This window comes from Puma concolor, chromosome D1 (assembly GCF_028749965.1).
Source record: "Puma concolor isolate L17-30 chromosome D1, mPumCon1.1.hap2, whole genome shotgun sequence".
Classification (NCBI taxonomy): Eukaryota; Metazoa; Chordata; class Mammalia; order Carnivora; family Felidae; genus Puma; species Puma concolor.
In genome coordinates, this window is record NC_141676.1 from 89717939 (window position 1) to 89739025 (window position 21087).

Consider the following 21087-nt stretch of genomic DNA (forward strand, 5'->3'; position numbering starts at 1 on the left):
TTCAGCTTAAAGACCCTGCCTTCTACATGTGACAATAGAGCACTGAGAACAATTACTTTTTAAACTTTTTTAAAAGCTTTTATTTTTTGAGACAGAGAGAAAGAGTGTGAGCAGGGGAGGGGCAGAGAGAGGGAGACACAGAATCTGAAGCAGGAGCCAGGCTCTGAGTGGTCAGCACAGAGCCCAACGTGGGGCTCAAACCCACGAACCGCAAGATCATGACCTGAGCAGAAGTCTGACACCCAATCGACTAAGCCACCCAAGCACCCCAAACAATTTTTGAGCAACTGTGAATTGGGGGAGGGGAGCAGACACTTTACAGCCATCTGTTAGGAACTTGTCATAAAAGGCAGGGCGGAGCAGGGCACAGTACGTGGGTGTCTCAGTCACTTAAGCATCCAACTCTAGTGTTAGCTCAGGTCATGATCTTGTGGTTTTAGAGGTTCAAGCCCCACATTGGGCTCTGTGCTGGCAGTGCAGAACCTGCTTGGAATTCTGTCTCCCTCTCTCTCTGCTCTTTCCACCACTCATGCTGTCTCTGTCTCTCTCAAAATAAATAAGTAAACTTTTAAAAAAAAAATTTAAAAACATACACAATTGAACATGTCCAATCAAGTGTTTGTCCACCAAGGTGGTCATGATAGTGACACATGGGCTTTGGAGTCTAACAAATCTGTGTTTAAATCCAGGCTAACTATTGTAACCTCTAGGTACCTGCCTCTAACCTCCATGACCCTAAGATGGAGCTAATAAAATCCCTCTTCACAGAGTTGCTTTTAGGATTAAATGAGATTTTGAGTATCCAATACTTAATGACTCACAACAAATGCTCACTAAGTGGAAGCTTTTGTTATTACAGTAATGATTCTATAATTTAACACATTTCTTAAAGTTCTGTTTTGAAAGAACTTCAAAGCCCCTCTATAAGCTACATGCAAAATTCACTGATTTTCCCCCTGATTTTTTGTATTCCTCCTTTTGTGCTAAAATATCATGATATTTGAGTCTTCATTTTATTAATCATATTTATCTAAAAATTATATTTAGGAGATACCAAGTGAAATGTGTGCATTTTTGGTAACTGTGTACTTCTGGTGACTGTACAGTTTGAAATACTATTTTTTATCAAGTTTTATAAAAGTGAAAAAAATTAAAAAATAACAATTATATTTAGAGGTTTACAAAAGCCAAAGCCACTATTTAAAGAAAAAGTTTTGTGGGGCGCCTGGGTGGTGCAGTCGGTTAAGCGTCCGACTTCAGCCAGGTCACGATCTCACGGTCCGTGAGTTCGAGCCCCGCGTCAGGCTCTGGGCTGATGGCTCGGAGCCTGGAGCCTGTTTCCGATTCTGTGTCTCCCTCTCTCTCTGCCCCTCCCCCGTTCATGCTCTGTCTCTCTCTGTCCCAAAAATAAATAAACATTGAATAAAGAAAAAGTTTTGTGACCACTGATTATATGTTTCAGGTACTCATGGAGTTTCAAAGGCATTGTTCAAAACCTAAATTCTCTAATAAAAGGTTAGACACACTGTTCTGGCTTAATCAAATCATCAAGTACTTACTGAGTATGAATATGAAGGCTATTTTGGGATGACAATCATAAAAATCAGGTCTTCTGAGTTCATAACATAGAATCCCAAGAAATCTAAAACTGTGGAAGCCACCCAACATGGAAGCTGGGTTAAGCTGACATTCTAGAAGGCTCCAGGGAACTTCAATGGAGTGATATTCTCTGAGCTCCCTTTGGGACCTGAGAATAACTTTAATTATTACCTCATATTGCACTGCTTAGCCAGAGAATATCCTTGAAAGGTCACTGGATTCACTAATAAATATTGCCAAGGCTCTGCTTTTTCAATAGTGGATTATTATTCCTCCAATCAATAAGTACTTCCTGGCCCCTCTTACATATAGGACATACTACTTAATACTATAGGAGTCACAAAGAAGATAATGCATGACCCTTGACTTCCTGGGCTTTCCATTCCAGGCGACACTAGAATTCCAATCTAAAATCTGCCAATTCTAATCAGCATATAAGCCTATAGGTTATGACATATACATACAATCAGGCATTAAGTAAATAGTCAAAACAAGGCATGCTATAGAGAGAAAGATACCTGTGGATGAGAGTGGCCATGGAGGTCCTGGAATTAAATTCATCCTAATGGATAGAAAGCCTTTGAACAGTCAGAGAGAAGGGGAGCTATTTTAGGAGAGATCAGTACAGTAGTGGCATAGTGACAGAAGTGGCCTAGGAAAATAGAAAGTAAAGCAATCCAATTAAGCAGAAGCTAAAGTAAGGATGTGGCTAGTTCTAAGATGGGAACAGTATTGGAACCAGACTGTAAAGAATCTGAATGGCAGGAATTCATATTTCATGCGGCATAGATCAGGAAGTGATGGTCTGCTGTGACACATTGTAGGAAGTCAGGCAGGAGATCTGAAATGCTGAACTTTCAATGAGCCCTTTTATTTTTTTTTTTAAGTTTGTTTGTTTGTTTATTTTGAGAGCGAGAGAGCGTGTGCACAGCAAGAGAGGGGCAGAGAGAGAGAGGAAGAAACAGAATCCAAAGCAGGCTCCAGTCTCTGAGCAGTCAGCACAGAGCCCAACATGGGGCTCAAACTCACAAACCATGAGATCATGACCTGAGCAGAAGTCAGTTGCTTAACCAACTGAGCCACCCAGGTGCCCCTCAATGGGCCCTTTTGACATTAGCTCCATTGTCCAAGGGATTCATAGGTGACTGAGTTGAAATCTTCTACCTCAAGAAAAATAAAATAAAAGATTTGGGGTTTAGCTGTACATCTTGGTCTTCCCATGTTTACCCTGGCCTCTCTGACCAAGGGTCATGAGTAATGGGTGACAGAAGTAGGAAGAGCCAAAGAAACTCAGAGCTGCTGGTAGCTGGAAAGACATTGTTCCTGGCAGGGAAATCCGCCCCCATCTATGCCTGGGATAAAGCAGTGGGATTAGGTGGTTTGCTGGGCCCCATGGCATGGTCTGTGGTGCTGTCAGCAGCCTTTCATCAAAACATGATGGGGTAACACACCATGGAGGCTGGTTCATGTTCTGGATATTAAATGCGGGCTTACGTGTCCCTCTATTTATACATGCACCCAGGCCTGCTGGATGACTGCCATTCCATTCACAAGAGATAGAATAAAACCCTCCCCATGTAGCACTCTGGGACACACACTGCACATTCCTGGAAGCAGCAGGCAAGAAAGGGTTTGACCTCCAACCACAAAAAGGAATCCAGCAGGGGAAACCACAGTGGCCTAACAAACCACAAAGAGAAATCCATTCTCAGAGTGTGTAAATTTGGTCTTGGTAAAAGCAGTAGGTGGGATTTTGAACAAACCACACTGATTTTGAAGGATGGAAAGGCCAGATGAAGGGCCCTGAGAGCACTATTTGTTTCGTTCATATCAGTTTCATTGTCAAACTACAGTCTTCTCAAAATCCTACCAATGGGAGACCACATAGTTTACTCCAACTTCATTCCCTGATTCATCGGGCACATCCCACAACTGTCCTTCCCCAGATAAAGGAGAACAGACTGCAGAAGTTAATGTAGCTGGTGTGGGAATTGGCTAAACGGAGTGTGAAGGCCCGGGGGGATACAACTGGAAAGCAGCTCACCCTTACGAAATCTATTGCCGCGTAGATCTTTAGTTCCAAATCACAATCTGGTTCCCCATCCTTGAGCATTTACAGTTAGATTATTTTATTTTATTTTATTTTATTTTATTTTATTTTATTTTATTTTATTTTATTTTATTTTATTTTAGGAAGTCCACTTCCTTCCTAAAACTTCCCTTAAGGAAGGGATTGCAAGACCCGGATGCTTCCTCATTTGAACTTGTTCTAATTTCCTGGTACTTTTTACATATCTCATTTTATATAATTAATCTACATAAACAGCTTTCCACACCCCCCGCTATGAGTTTGTAAACTCCTATAGGCAAGCTATCATTTCCTCCCTCCCTTCACATCACCTTAAACATCAGAGATACTCAATAAACTCTTGTTGAAACTACATAGAAACCATAAAACCTCAATGGGTTTTGAATAAATGTTGTTGATTCACTCATCGACTTTTAGAGTAAAATGGCACGCTTAAGCAAAATACAAATATCACTCCAAATAAAGATCATGATGCAAACAGTATTGCTGTCTGGCCAGACTCTGACTCCCTCTGAGCAGATGACTGGGCATTGAAACCAGTGCTATTCAAATATAAAAATGGAGGGGCAGCAGGCCTTGGAAAGTGACCACCAACCTTGAAGAAAAAAGGCAAATATCAGGATTCTGACACCCAGATTCCTTCACTCCCATCCCTTCCTCTTCACTGCCATGGTCGTACTTTCTTGACCAGTACCCACACCTTCTTCTCCCCCACCCCTTGATTTCAAGTGCTCACAGTCTCACACTGTGGCAGTTGGCTTCCAATTGGTTTTCCAGTTGAATAGCTTCAACGGTTGCCAATTATTTTCTTGATGATTTAGTTTCCCAAGCACATCCCCTACATCCCCCTCTCCAGATCTCTGCTCAGGCCTTTGCTGTGCCTGCAGAATATTTTTCCCCACATCTACCTATCCACATCTTATTTATTCTTCAGGCCAACCACTTTTTTTTTTTTTTTTGAGAGTGAAAGAGAACACGAGTAGTGGGGCCAGAGGAAGAGGGAGAGACAGAGAGAGAGAGAGAGAGAGAGAGAAAGGAGAATCCCAAGCAGTTTCCAAGCTGTCAGCCAGGAGCCCAATGCCGGTCTAAGTCCCACGACCCTGGGATCATAACCTGAGTTGAAATCAAGAGTTGGACACTCAACCAACTCAGCCACCCAGGCACCCCAGCATCTGGCACCTTTCTGATGGCATTTAGCATCCTGGTGTACTATAGTTTCCCATGTATGTCTTCTCTCTACAATTAAAATGGAAATTCCTGAGGGCAGACACTTTTATGTCCCATAGTATCATGCATCATTAATTTCATACACTATGTGCTCAGTGAGTATTTGTTGAGTGAAGGAATGGATGAATGAATGAGAGTATAAAGCAATAGTAAATCATTGAATGAATGAGATGCATTGTCAGTATTAAGTATTTAAGGAAAAGGAAAGTCATTCCAGATTTTTATCAGGTTGAACCTCTTACCTTTACTTGGGTTAGTTTTTTTGTTTTTTGTTCTTTGGGGTTTTTTGAGACAGAGAGCTCATGAGTGCACGTGCCAGCAGAGGAGGGGCTGAGAGAGGGGGAGGGAGAGAATCTAAATCTTAAGAGAATCTCCATGCTGAGCATGGAGCCAGACGAGGGGTTTCGCTCCCACAAACCATGAGATCGTGACCTGAGCCGAAATCAAGGGTTGGATGCTTAACCGACTGAGCCACCCAGGCGCCCCTAAGTTAGTTATTATTAGTGTCACTTTACAGACCATGCAACTGAGGCCAAGAGAGACTAAAAGCCTTGTAAAAGGTCACACTAGCCAATATAGAGCTCTTTATTCTTCACTATTCTGCTCAGTATTAGTCTCTGTCTTTTCAATACTTGGCAATGTATCATGGGATTATCTTCCTGGAGACCCTACCTGGTTCTTTTCATCCTTTTCTCATTAACCCCTTCTTAGTCCCGTGCCTAAGGTATAGGGTATAGATGAACACTTACTTACAATAAAATGTTGTCCTACTCATTATAAACAAGGTAGACCTGGTCTAAATAAGTCCAAAAAGCAAAAACCTTTCAAGATCAAAAGTAATTCCCAGATTAGATCTATGGACATGGGGAGGAAGAAACTTAGATCAAAAGAAATAATCAAAATGTTCTCCTTGGTAGAAGTCTCCCTGGACTTGGTTCAGAGCCCTACAACTGGAAATTCTCAGGGCACGCTTAGTCTTCTTGCTGTTGGCAAACTGCCACAGAAACATTCCAACCCAGCCAGGACCCACTGGAGAAGCAGGCATCGAATCAAAAGAGCAGAGCACCTGCTTCTAGGGACAGAATGGACCCGGCTTCATAGTGGCCCCCCCAGACCCCAAGAAGCATAAAGACAACTAAAGAGGCTAATTCTGATATAACAGGAAGAGTTAAGTCTGCTCTTGGGAAATCTCTGGCAAATGTTCTCACAGTTTGATTTGTGAGAACAGCAGTTCCTGATAAAAGCCCAGAAAGAAGATAGTAACTATTAACACCCTTGGGCTGAAGCCCGTAACTCTTTTGACGGTCTTTCTGCATGTTAGACAAAGGTGAGCAGAAAATTTACAGGCAAGTGGCAGATGGAGCAGCAGCCCAGCATTAAGGGGTAGTTCTCACCCAGCTTTTTAAAAAGATACAAAGCCAGGGGCGCCTGGGTGGCGCAGTCGGTTAAGCGTCCGACTTCAGCCAGGTCACGATCTCGCGGTCCGGGAGTTCGAGCCCCGCGTCAGGCTCTGGGCTGATGGCTCAGAGCCTGGAGCCTGTTTCCGATTCTGTGTCTCCCTCTCTCTCTGCCCCTCCCCCGTTCATGCTCTGTCTCTCTCTGTCCCAAAAATAAATAAACGTTGAAAAAAAAATTAAAAAAAAAAAAAAAAAAGATACAAAGCCATATGATCCTGTGCCTTTGTTTCCCTCACAGTAAAATGGGTTTGATCCTGGGTGAGGACTGTTGTGCTTGTTGTAAAATATCAAATCTGTGCTCTACAACTGCAGGTCAGATGTCTCCAAGCTGCGTCAGCCTGGAGTGGGAATGTCACAGAACAATACTCAATACTCACCTAGAAGGAGACTTCCTCCTATCCTGCCTTTCTAGCCCGGCAGCCCCTGGGTACCTGATGTGTGCTCTGCAAGGTCCACTTCCTCCTGACAGTCCCTACCATGTACCCAATGCCCCCAGAACACTGTGCCCTTCTCTTAGCTGCACTGACCCCACTTGCGCCCCTACTCTGGGCTGAGGGATGGTCCCAGCCCCACAAACATTTATGTGGTGCCGTAGTGCTCTCCTCCAACACTCACCTCACCAAAGCATGGGAAATCTGGTTCTCTTCATTTGCACTGCACTCTCTTCCCAGACTCTCAGAGCATATAGACCCTTGAGTGAAGTATTTGACTGGTTTCTGTAATTAAGGTTCCCTGAAGGGTTGGGGTAAAAGACCATTGGAGAAACATTTATTTCACTGTGTTACAGTCTGTCTAACGTGTCCTCATCTTGATGTTGAGGACATGTTTTAAACATAATAACTATACCTTCATCATACTTAACATAAATAACTCCTGGGACACCTGGGTGGCTCAGTCAGTTAAGCGTCCAACTCTTGATTTTGGATCAGGTCATGACCTCACGGTCTGTGAATTTGAGCCGTGTCTTGCTCCATGCTGACGGTGTGGAGCCTGTTTTAGATTCTCTCTCCCCTCTCTCTGACCCTCCTCCACACACTCTCACTCCCTCTCTCTGTGTCAAAATAAATTAATAAACTTAAAAAAATTAAGAAAAAATAACAATAACTACTTAATGACCTCTACTATCAATCCTTATGCACATTTCCTTGATTTTTCTCCAATAGGAAAAACTCATTATTGCTGATTTATTTGAATCAGGATCTAAATAAAGACCTCACAATGCATTTGGTTGTTTTATCTCCTCAGTGTATTTTATCCTATAATAACTCACTCTGCTTTTTCTCTACTGCCATTCTTGTAGGAGCATAAAGCATATTTGGAGAAACTGAGTTACACTTCCCATAGAATGTCCCATCTTTGGGATCTAACCAATCATATCTTTGTCATTTAAGCAATTCTTTTATCCCTCACATTTCCTGTAAACTAGTAGCAGTTCTAAAGACTCGATTGGAATCAAGTTCAATTTTTTAGGCAAGAAACATCATAAGAGATACTTCTTGTTGTATCATCTCATGAGGCATATAATATTCAGGCTGTACAACTTTTCAAGACACTAAGATTGATCACAGGTTGTATGTGGTGTCAGCCTGACCCTTCCATTATAATGTTCCCCATCAACATCTCAGCTAATAGTTTTAGCCTCATTAGTGAATGCTGCCTAGATCAATTACTTCATTAGAGGTTGAAAATGGCAAATTTTTAAAACTTCTACCTTTCATTTTGCATTTATTGTTTGGAGTTCTTCTATATAGAACCCACTTTATCAGATATCTAGTAACTGAAATATAGTTGGTGTACAAAAGATAAAATGAATGCTTTCTCATTATTTATTCATTTACAGAATAATTATTATCTAGCAACTTCCAATGGAAACTATTAGGCTGTATTTTGTGTTTGTTGTTGTTTTAGGTATCATTATGAACTCACGGGTTTTTTACTTTTTTTCATTTTTCTAAGTTTATTTATTTATTTATTTATTTGAGAGAGAGTGAGGCAGAGAGAGAGAGGGAGAGAGAAGATCCTAAGAGGCTCTGCACTGTCAGAACAGAGCCCAGTGCGGGGCTCAAACTCACAAATCATGAGATCATGACCTGAGCCAAAATCAAGAGCCAGAGGCTTAACTGACTGAGCTACCCAGGTGCCCTAGGATTTTTTTTTAATCAAGCATTACAAATATGATGGAGACTTACTGGCAGACATCTCCCCTATCTCATTGCCCTTCTTTTTCTGTCAGAGGTAAATACTATCATGGAAACATTATTTATCATTCTTGTTCAAATTTTCCTTCTTTTACCACATATTTTATATACATACACATTTAATAGCATTGTTTTATGGATGTTTAAATATTACAGAATTGTATTATACTACAGGTATTTTGTTTCAACCAGTTTTTCCCATACGATACTATTTTTTTCATAATTACCTATATTGGTAGATATATTGCTGGTTCATTTTAACTGCTGCAGGTTATTTTATTTTATATATCACAATTTTTTCTGTTAATAAATTCTGAGGTTTTCAAATTTTGCTATTATAAACAATACTGCAGTGAATATTCTTCAATACATCTCCCTGTGCACACAGCATGAAAATTTCTCTGGCATATATTTCTAGATGTAAAACTATTGGGTCATAGCATATAAGCACCTTCAAATTTGCTAATTATAGCCAAATTGCTCTCCAAAACGGTTGTGCAAATCTATACTCCCACCAGCAGTGTACAAAAGACTTCATTTTCCCCCTATACTCAACTAAAAGAAACAATTTTAGTGGCACCTGGCTGGCTCAGTTGGTGGAGCATGCGACTCTTGACCTTGGGATTTTGTTTGAGCCCCACATTGAGTGTAGAGATTACTTTAAAAAATAAAGTCTTTTAAAAAATTTTTAATAAATAAGTACATCCAAAAGTAAGATAACTTGTATGTCAATTATACTCAAATTTTAAAATTCTTTTATTTTTTTATTTAAAAAAAATTTTTAATGTTTATTTATTTTTGAGAGAGACAGAGACAGAATGGGGCAGAGAGAGAGGGAGACACAGAATCCAAAGCAGCCTCCAGGCTCTGAGCTGTCAGCACAAAGCCCGAAAAGGGGGCTCAAACTCACAAGTTACGAGATCATGACCTGAGCCGAAGTCAGACACTCTACTGGCTGAGCCACCCAGGTGCCCCTCAAATTTTAAAATTCTTAATAAATAAAAGGTTTCATGTTCTTCCTACATCTTCACTCAAACTTGGTATTGTCAGATTTTTTTTTTTTTTTTTTTTTTTTTTTTTTTGTCCAACTCATGGGTATGAGATGATTTCTCCTTGGTATTGTAATTTGCACTTCTCTGATCGCTAGTGGGGTTGAGATTCTTCTTATATGTATGTTGGCTACTTGGATTCATGTTTTTATAGAGTGTGAGAGCAAACATAGTAGCTAAGACCACAGGAACCGGAACCAGACTTCTAGGCTCAAACTCGGGTCCACCAGTGACTTTAGGTAAGTTATTGAACATTTTCGGTGCCTGTTTCTTCATCTATAAAGTGGGGACAATAAATACCTATCTCACAGGGACACAGTAAAGATTAAAAGAGTTAATATATCTCAAGTGCTTAGGACAGTGCTTGCCTGTTACCATTATCATCATTATTGGTTTGTAGGGGCTTTTTCAATATTCTGGATACCTTTTCTCTGTTAAATTTTGCATTTTAAATATCTTTTCCCAAATGTCTGCATTTTTGTCTTTTTATTTTGTTTATGGTATCTTTTGTTGTTGCAGAAAATTTGCTGTTAATATAATATGATAAAAATTATCCTTATTTTTTCCTATAGGTGCAAACTGTAAGAAATATTTTTCTTTTTTTAAAGTTTATTTATAATCTCTACCCACAACATGAGGCTTGAACCTACAACCCCAAGATCAAGAGTCACATGCTCTTCTGACTGAGCAAGCCAGATGCCCCTAAGAAACCTTTCTCTACACAAGGTCATAAAGACTAATATTTTCTTACCTGTAGGATTTAAAATTTTTTTTTACTTGTAGGATTTCAACCCACCTATGATGTAAGAGAGGGATCCAATTTTGTATTTTTCCATACAGATAATCAGTTTCCCAAGCATTATTTTTCCACCAATTTGTAATTCTACCTTTATACTGAGTATATGATGCACGTATGTGTAAGTGTATTCCTGGGCTTCCTATCCTGTTCCAGCAATTTATTTTCCAATTCTTGCATCATCCCATGTCCTAACTTTTAAGACTTATTTAAAAATAAGCCTGGGGGAGCCTGGGTGGCTCAGTCGGTTGGGCATCCAACTTCAGCTCAGGTCATGATCTCACAGCTCGTGAGTTCGAGCCCCATGTCAGGCTCTGTGCTGACAGCTCAGAGCCTGGAGCCTGCTTCGGATTCTGTGCCTCCCTCTCTCTCTGCCCCTAACCCACTTGCATTCTGTCTCTGTCTCTCTCAAAAATAAACAAACATCAAAAAAAATTTTTTAATAAAAATAATAATAATAAAAAATAAAAATAAGTCTGCATATCTAATAGAACAAATTCCACCATCTTTTTAAAAATGAAATCTGGGTTCTAGGCCCCTTGCTCTTCCATGAAGTCTCCTAGAACTCGAAGAACGGTGTAGACTGTGTCTAACATCTCAGAAAGTTAAACCGGGAGAGACTGGCTGCTAGCCGCTCCAACACAGAGCAAACAGAGGCAGTGGAGAAACCCTACATTCCCAGAATTTATCTGAGCGAAGTGTGGAGATATTTACTATGAGCCAGTTGTGGGGCATAAGCGAATATGTGCCTTTGTAGGATCATCTTAGTTCCATTTGAGAGGATCAGCTTCTATAAAGAAGTAGTGCTGTCATGGGTGGAAACTAAGTAGAAAGGGTGCATTCTTTTGCACGAATTAAACTGTAGGTGAGAGATTCTCAGAAATAGGGGGTCTCAAAGAAAGCCCATAGAGAGTTCCATGATTAAAAAAAAAAAAAAGTTAGCTTTAAACTTCTGCCCAGTCTAGGATGTTCTGGTAACAGTTCATAATAGTGCTGGGCAAGTAGGAGCTTTCCTACTGCTCCCCTCCCTCCCCCTACTTCAACCCCAGAGGAGTCAGAGACTAACTAATGAATGCATGAGATGGAAGAGGAAATCAACTGAGGGAAACAGATGAGATAATACCCTGTTGTCTATTCCAAACTTTCCACCTGCTGCCGGCCCAGGTTGAGGATGAGGATAAGCTTTAACTTTGTAGTGCTAGAAGTTCTACTGTTACCTAGAACTATACGTTTTAATTCATAAACTGAGACAGTTTTTCATGATCAAAAGACTTTTTACTTGGAGTGGCCAGAAAAGACTATAGATTTTCATTTATTCATAGGTAAGAAAGAACCAGTGCCATATATCAGCTTTTAAGGACAATAGCAGGAAGAAAATAATGACACTGCATGGCTGTGTTCCATGGATCCTACTTATTTGAAGTATCAGCTATCTATATTTTTTTAGTTTTTATTTTAATTCCAGTTAGTTAACATACAGTGTTACATTAGTTTCAGGTATACAATATAGTAATTCAACAAATCCATTCATCACCCAGCGTTCATCACAACAAGTGCACTCCTTAATCCTCCATGACTCCCTAACCCACACCTATTTCACCCACCCACCCTTCTACCTTCTGGTAACCATCAGTTTGTTCTCTGTAATTAAGGGCCTCTTTTTTGATTTGTGTCTTTCTCTCTCCTTTTCCCCTTTGCTCATTTGTTTTGTTTCTTAAATTCTACATATGAGTGAAATCGTATGGTATTTGTCTTTCTCTGACTTATTTCACTTAGCATTATACTCTCCAGCTCCATCCATGTCATTGCAAATGGGTATCTATTGTTTTCACTGCACTTCCAAATTAAGTTTACTAGTCCTTTGTTTAGGAATCCTACATCTACATTTTTCTTTTCTTGTTTTGTTCTTGTCAGCAGTATCAAAGTTATACTAATTCATAAAAAGATCTGAGTGGCCTTCCTCCCTTTTCCATCATCTGAAACAGGCATAACATAATGGTTATATGTTTATTGATGATTTTGTAAAACTGGCCTCCAAAACCCTCTAAGCCTGGGGACTTTGGGGGACAGGATAATATAATCTGTAATTCTCCTTAGGTACAGATAAGGTTTCAGGGGCCTGGAAACTAGCAAAGGATGGGAGCACCATTATCTCTGTGCATTGTGGGACCACCTGCCCTCCTCTGAAGACACCTCAGGTATCATAAATGCCTCACAGGTGCCTCAGGAGAATACCAGTGCCAATTTGGATATCAAGTTTGGTAAAGTTGAATTTTTTCTCTTTTTAAATAAAAATCAGATAGAAATTGAAAAAAAAAAAAAAACAGGAAAAATATTGCCTCCCCAGACACCACCAGAACCTCTGTATGCCCCCTAGTCCCCATCTTTGGAGACCACTGCTCTAGAGAGTGAACTGAGCATAGCCAGCAGCTAAAGCAATTCCCTTACATGCTCTGTGGAGAAAAGGACCAGACAGGAAAAGGGAGCCAGCATTGGGCAGTGGCCATGTGCAGGTATTTTTAACCTGTGGGAGGCAGCATGATATTGTGCATTTTAAAACTAGTCTGATCATAAGAATCACAGAGCACACTTGTTAACAAAAGAGATTCCCAGACTTTAGCCCAGACTTATTGAATTATAATTTCTGGGGCAGAGCTGGGAGTAGAGGAGAGAATGTGCCTGAGAACCTCTATGTTCAATAAGCACTCCAGAAAGTCTTGCAAATGGGCAAGTTTGGGAAACACAGAAAAGGAGAAAAGGCAAGTACTTCGGAGTTAGGCTCCAGTTGAGTTATAACTCACCTTTTAATAGTTGTGTGGCTTGGAGCATGTTACTCAATCTCCATCTGCCTCCATTCCTTCATTTAGAAGAGGGGTTAACCATACCTGCCTGATTCTTTAGTTGTAAGGATTAAATGAGAGGATATATGTAAACACTCCACACAATGTCAGATACTTGGTAAATGGTCATCTTTATTATACAGAGAGTTCTGGGAAAAGACATTAAGCTTAAATTACCAACCTACAAAGACATTCATTCCTGAAGTTGAGATGAAAGTACAGTACCTCAGTTTTTCTTGCTCGTTCTGTATCCAGTCCCATTTTTCTGATAACAGTGCCTGTTTTTTTTTTTCCCTTGGGGACACACGACCACTTTCTATTGCCAGTTCACATGGTTCAGGTTGATGGATTTGACCCTGCCTTTCACCCACAGGGGTGAGCGTGACTAAGGTGTGGCCAGTGAATATACTCCATTCTCCCTGGCCATCACGATGGATTCAGAATAAAGAGCATAACCCAAGCTGGTCCAGTGAAATTCCATCTTGGAACTTTCACCAGAGATGTGAGCCTGGAACTAAGCTGCCACCTGCCATCTTGCCTGAGGAGGGGAGTGCCCATCTAAGAATGCAGCAGTAGAGGAGAAGACTCACGATATGGAGAGCATGGGACCAAAGCTTGAAGATATTTTTGAGCCCTAGAATCTAGACATGCTGAAGCAGTTTCACCCCAGGATTTTTCAGTTATGTGAACCAATAAAAATTTTGACATAAGACAATTTGATTTAGATTTTCTGTTACTTGCATTCAAAAGAGTCTTGACAATGATTTTAAGGCATCTCTTCTATTTTAGTCTCCAGCTTACTGTGTAATCATGCAAGCCTTTTCCTTGTCTGCTACATTTCCTAACTTTATTAGGAAGAAGCAATCCCATGGCCTTAGCATTTAGACTTGATGGATAATGGAAATTGCTACGGCATGATCACTCTCCAGGGATTAGAAAATGCAAATCCTTTCCATCTAAATGGATTCTGTTCTCTCAGGGTGGGAAGGAGCTGATATTTAGGTAAGTCTCTGTTTTTGTTCTCTAAACTCTGAGAATGGTTGCCATTAAAGGGCAACACAACAATTAAAAGCTGTTGGATCAGAGAATGACAAGCTTGGCTGGTATGCAACACTGTGCAGCTGAGATGATTATTCTCAATTAATGGGCAAACATTACACAATTGTCTCTTTCAAGTCCAGAGTGCTAATATATAATACACAATCAGAGGGCATTGTACATTGGAATATAACTCATTAGCCAGTGCCAATTCTTTACTCCCAGAAATGAAATAGTCCCTTGTCTATGAAAGCTGCTATTTTGAGTCTTCTAAATTTGCAGTTACAGACCAGGTGAGGGATATCAAATTGGGAGGAATCCAAATGAAATTTGGGGTAGGAATTCCTATGGGAACTCATTATTAAGGCAAAATGGTGGTGGAACAAGGAGCGTGGCAGGGCAGCAGTGGAAGGTATACTTTGATCTCCCCAGCCTCCCACCAGGAGCCAGACTTAAGGACCTTTGGCAAATCTGGCTGAGGCAGCATCTGCCCTGTTGAGGGACATCCCAGAATGGACACGTCCCTATGTGACTGCCCAGTGAATACCAAATAGATTGGGTCATTTTATTCAAACCTGGAGTACTTGGCTGTCCCGGCACATGCTCTGTGGATGAACTCAGAGCATGCTTTGGTCCCACATAGCTGCTGAAGTCTGAGCAGCTCATAGAGCAAGGGACAGGGGTGAGGAAAACACAGGGAGGGTGATCAGAGAAGTCTAAGGAAGGGGATTGGATTACAGTCAGATCACAGGGTGTGGGAGACTCTGGGACAAATTCATGGGAGAGCCTAACCAGCTGGCACGGAGCTGAGAACTGTCACAGTCAGCTGTGCTGAGCCAGCTGCATAATGTGTACATGTAGAGTGCAGGGTAACTGGGAGGAGGAAATCTTAACAGTTACCAAAAACACCCACAGTCCATCAACTCACCCAACTGAAAAATAAAGCATGCCTCTTGGACTCTAACTCTCGCAAAGCAAAGAGATGTCTACAAGGTTATCCAGTTTCTTGCTTCATAGGACATGTCTTCCCCAGTCTTTCAAAGGAGGCTTCTAAATGTCAGGGCTGTGCTAGGTTCTAGGGATATGGGGGAAATATGTACAGTACTTTCCTCTAAGGAGCTCACCACTTAATCAACAATTACCAACAACAACAACAATAACAACAACAACAAAAAATGCAGTAGGAGCTGGGACAAAAGAGAGCATAGGTACTACAGGAGCCCAGAAAACAGGCACCAGATCATGTAAGTTGTGATTTAAAGCTAAAGAATTTGTGAGTTTCTTTAAACACACATTAACTGCTCTTCACATGCCCCCCAACATTATGCCTACCCAACAGTGTTCTTTCCTCCAAACCAGTCTCATATAGGTGACCCCAAATGGCAAAAAAAAAAATCCCACCATGACTGTCAAGGTCTAGTAATAAATTGAACGTTTTATTCTCCCCTGTGTTCTCTGTATACATTTTCACATCTTGTTGTTTTTTTTTTTCTTTTCAAGTGTGTTGTTTACTCTGGTTGGTAGAATATGATATTTAAAAGGTCAGGGTTTAATTTTATGGGCCATTTAGCTTCATTTGGAATGAGGACAAAGCCCCCACAACCAGAGGTATATCTGTCAATCAAAGCCAGAGGCCACCGAAATGTCTGCTGTGACCTTGGTTACTGGGAGCCAGAGCAAGAGACCAGAGGTGGTTTACTCCTTTCAAAGCTATCATCATTACCAGGTAAGCAATCAGTTGGAAATAGGCATTAGATAGTTTGGCAGCAGTGTATATTTGTCAATAAGGGTGTGTGTGTGTGTGTGTGTGTGTGTGTGTGTGTGTGTGTGTGTAATGTTTTGCAATTCCCCTGAGGGCAGCAAAAATAATAATTATTATGAACCTACAAGCATAATCCCAGATACTGACAAGCACTTTCCCTTATAACTTTCATGTCTGTGTTCAATATCGCCTCTTCACAAAGCCCTTCTCTGATCAGCGCTAGAATGTAAATTCACAGGAATTGTTGTCTATTTCGTTCACGGTCCATAAAATGAAAGCCCTGAGCTTTTAAAATATCAAATTCCGTCAATTACATTAAACAACACACTCAAAAAGAAAGACAAACAGAGATGTGAAATCATATACAAAGAACATCCACAGTGAAGACACAAACATTAAATGGTCACTAGACCTGAAGGGCCTGGGGGCTGTTTCCCCATGTTGAGGCAGTGAATATGAGACCAGATGGGATGAGAGAACTGTTGAATGGGTGTAATAGAAGATGTGGCATTTCAAGAGTGATATATGTCAAAGACAACCACTAAACTCTTCACAGCTTACATGGTCTGGTGCTGTCTTCTGGGAGCAGTTCCTAGGACAGTGCCTGTCACATGGCCGCTGCTCAATAACTATTTATTGAATGTCTAGTGGAATAAACAACCAAGTTCTTTAGTGAAGCTTTTCTTTCTTTTCACTTAGCTTTATAAAAAAGTAGCACATTGAGGGGTGCCTGGGTGGCTCAGTCGGTTAAGCGCTGACTTTGGCTCAGATCATGATCTAAGGTTCTGAGTTTGAGCCCTGCATTGGGCTTGGTGCTGACAGCTCAGAGCCTGGAACCTGCTTTGGATTCTGTGTCTCCCTCTCTCTGCTGCTTCCCCACTTGTACTCTGTCTCTCAAAAATAAATAAACATTTAAAAAAATTTTTTTAAAAAAGAACATTGAAATAGTTAAACATTTATTTTAGTGTAAAAAGATAATGCCAAGTCTTGATCTCACCCCATTTTTCACACACCCAGTTCCCACATCCTAATAGCAACCTCCCCCATTATCATTTCCATTAGTTTCTTATTTATCCTTCCAGTTTGTTTATGCAAATCACATACAACTATATTTTTATTTAATTATGCAAAATATAATGTGATATACACTCTGATATTAACCTTGCCTTTTTTCACTTAATAATGTAACCTGATGAACAAAGAAAGTATTATATTTGAATACTATATGAATAGTATACAGTCATAAAAAAAGAAGGAAATCCTACCATTTGGACAATATAGATGGATCCCCAGGGCATTATGCTAAGTGAAATGAGTCAGACAGAGAAACACAAATATTGTATGATCTCATTTATATATGGAGTCTAAAAAAACAAAGAAACTCATAGGAGAGAACAGGTTGGTGGCTGCCAGAGGCAAGGGGTAGGGGTGAGCAAAATGAGTGAAGGTGATCCAAAGGTACAAACTTTCAGTCATAAGATAAACAAGTTCTGGAGATATAATGTACAGCATGATGCCCACAGATAAAAATACTGTATTGTATATTTGAAAGTTGCTAAGATTTTACAAGATCTTAAAAGTTCCCATCACAAGAAAAAGAATGTAACTACATGAGGTTATAGATGTTAACTAAATCTACTGTGGTGATTATCTTGCAAGATATACATACATCAAAGCATTGTGTTCTATAATTTAAACAAATACATTGTTATATGTTGGTTATATCTCAATAAAACTATGGGGGAAAATATAACTTGGAGATTCTTACATATTCAAATTGGAGAATGACTTAAAGTTTTTTACAGCTCCAGTTAATTCCATTGTCTGACTGTTCCACAGATTATTAAGCCAGTCTATGTGGATGGACGTTTGTGTTGTTTCCAATCTTTTGCTATTAAAAAGAAAACAAAATCGCTCTATACTATATGATAGGGTAAATTCCCAGAGATGGAGCTGCTGGGTCAGATAGTTGATATATTAGTAATTTTACATATATATTGCCAAATTGCCTTCCAAAGTAGTTATACAAACTTATATCCTCATCAGCAATGTAAGAGGAAGTCTGTTTCCCCACAGCCGTGCCAGCAGAGTTTTATTTAACTTGGAGTTTTGTTAATTTAATAGGTAAAAAAATAGTATCTCAGGATGATTTTGATTTGCATTTCTCTTATGGCACAGAGCACTTTATTTCTAAGAATGGACACTTCATAGTTTTCTAATGTTTCTATTAGGTTAATAGTATTTTTATACTTCACTTACAGGAACACATTATATAGGGAGATTAGCCCTTTCTCTGTAATGTGAGTTGCAAAAACTGTTTTCCACTGCTGTGTTGGTTAATGTTTAACAGTGGTCTCTGGGGAAAATATGCCCTGGTTCACAGCATTTGGCAACTTCCATGATGTAAATGTTCCCACCACAGATAATTTCAAGCTACCAATATGACATCTCTAAATGTGGAATTGGAAAGAGATGTGCAGCAGTGGACCATTATATAATATCTCCACGGTATAGACACAATACGCATAAATAACCTCAAGAGCATGGATGACAGTAAAATGTAGTTAAACAATTAGAAAGTGATGCGTTTGGAGTATTTTTTACCTTTGTTTGTAACATTCTGTGTTTAATTATAAGCCTGTATGACTTAATTTTAAATAATGGCTGTGTTTGATAATCAGCTTTCAAAGTTCCTGAAAATTAAATAATCAGCTCCTGTGAGCCAGTGCAGGCCATCTCCAATGCATTACTGCCTCTTATTCCATTTGTTTTTTGCCTTTTGACTTTTTCTCAAATGATGTTTTTCACCATACAAATGTTTGATTTTGATGTCATTCTTTTGTTTTTGTTTTTTAAGAGAGAGAGAGGCACCTTGGTGGCTCAGTCAGTTAAGCATCTGACCTCGGCTCAGGTCATGCTGTCTCAGTTCATGGGTTTGAGCCCCACATCAGGCTCTGTTCTGACAGCTCAGACCCTAGAGCCTGCTTTGGATTCTGGTATCCCTCTCTCTCTCTCACTCTGCCTCTCCCCCACTTGTGCTCTGTCTCTCTCTCTCTCTCAAAAAATAAACATTAAAAAAAATTAAAAAGAGAGACAGCACTAGCAGGAGAGAGAGGCTGAGGGAGAGAGAGAGAATCTTAGGCTCTATGCTCAGCGCAGAGCTCAACACGGGGCTCCATCTCATGACTGTGAGATCATGACCTGAGCTGAAATCAAGAGTCATATGTTTAACAAACTGAGTCACCCCAGCGCCCCGATGTAGTTTTATTCATCAGTCATATTTTTATGAGTTCAGAATTTTGAATAATGATTCGAAGACCATTCCCATTCCAAGATTATAAAAGAATTTTCTCATGTTTTCTTCTAGTACTTTTATGGTTTCATTTTTACATTTAAATCTTTAATCCATTTGTTATGTGTGAGAGGTAGGGCTTCTACTTTCATTTTTTTCAGAGGCCTATCCAGTTATTTCACACCAGATGTTGAATGGTTCATCTTTTCCCATCCTTAATAATAATAATAAAGCCATCTTTATACAGTGCAGCTTTCTTGATTTCAATGATCATGGTATTTACCATCATTGGAATAAAAAGTTTTAATTATGATTGCATTTTATGAACAGCTTCCCTGTATCTGCTCATTTGATTCTTTAACCTGTAGTGGTAGGTTGGATAGATTATAATAGCTATAATATTTTTATGCCCAGCATACTTTCCCATCCTCTGCTTCCTGAATCCTTTAGGGAATTCTCCCTCCATGCAAGGTGATCCTGGAAAGGATCTATGGTATACTGGCCAAGTCACTGGGTTACACATATGATTTAGGCTGGCCAACCAACAAATCCCACCACACAGTGATTGGCTAGGGTTTAGACATCTAACCTGAGCAAGGCAATGTAATCTTCCTTGGGACTGATATCTGAATGAGATTTTCTGTTAGAATTGTTAAGCTGATAGATACATTTTTTCAGATCTTCTTAGCTGACACAAAATTACAATGGTGTGAGAATAAATCCAAATAAAAACAAGTAGAGCTAAGAAATGGAGAGCCAGAAAGTTCTGAAGGGATTCTTTAGGTCTCAGGATCCAGCCAATGCCCCTTGGACATCCAGAATGAAGCCTATAAATTCCTCCCCCCCCCCCCCCCCCCGCCAACTTAACCTAGTTCAACATGGCTTCTTATAGCTTACAATCGAAAGAGTTCTAATTCTCTTCAATAGATATTATTGTTCCCACATTACAGAGGAAGAAACAGAAGCTAGGAGAGTTTAGATTCAATCATGATGAAGAGTGTTTCCCACTCTTAGCTCTTACTTCCTGGTACCCATTTTTCTAGCACTGACACTACCCACTCCCCCCAATGACCACTTTGTGTACTGTATCCCAAAGAAGATTCTCTGATGATGACAGGAAAAAAGGCCATGAAAAGGAATGGAGGCTGCTTATTATCCTTTAAAATATTCAAGATCCTAAATTAGATTGTTCTATTATTTCTTATCAGCTTTTCCTATAGCAAGGTGAAAATCTCCTTGACTCAACTTCTCAATATAATCAAGGTCTTGGCTTTATCCCTGGTGTCTCTGGCTAGACGAATGTAAAAGTTTGTTATCCAGCAATGATATACTCAAATCAGCCCCAGAGCTTCATTGCACATTGCGAGAACAAATTTGTTTTTTTAAAGCTCTTTTATAATTTGTATTTCTTCATGCGCTCTGGAGTAGTGAATACCTAGGAAACAGAATAATACTGAGTTGGAACAAGCTCCTCTAAAAATTCTTTTTCCTATTGAACAGGTAACAATTAGAGCTTCACAATTAGACATTTTTTCTTTTATCTTGAAGTATAGATTGCTGTTAAAATGCAAACAGCCCCTGAACATGTTTACACTCAAGTCTTATTCAATATGTACACCTTAATGTGAATTCATTTAGCAGATTATTTCCTTGGAGTATTATTTTCACTGAGGGAGTAGGAGGCAAAAGAGGATAAGTAGTCAGAGAAGAAGACTGAGAGGAGAGGTAGGGGTGCTACTG

General features: G+C 39.9%; 1 long non-coding RNA gene across 1 annotated transcript in view; it reads right to left on the minus strand.

Moving 5' to 3' along the window:
* The window catches only part of LOC147576854 (uncharacterized), a 33652-nt gene extending 31889 nt beyond the window's left edge, over positions 1-1763 (minus strand). Inside the window, exon 1 of the long non-coding RNA XR_015241206.1 lies at positions 1560-1763. This is a non-coding gene — a long non-coding RNA (uncharacterized LOC147576854). The remainder of the gene's footprint in view (positions 1-1559) is intronic.
* Positions 1764-21087: the final 19324 nt, after the last annotated feature.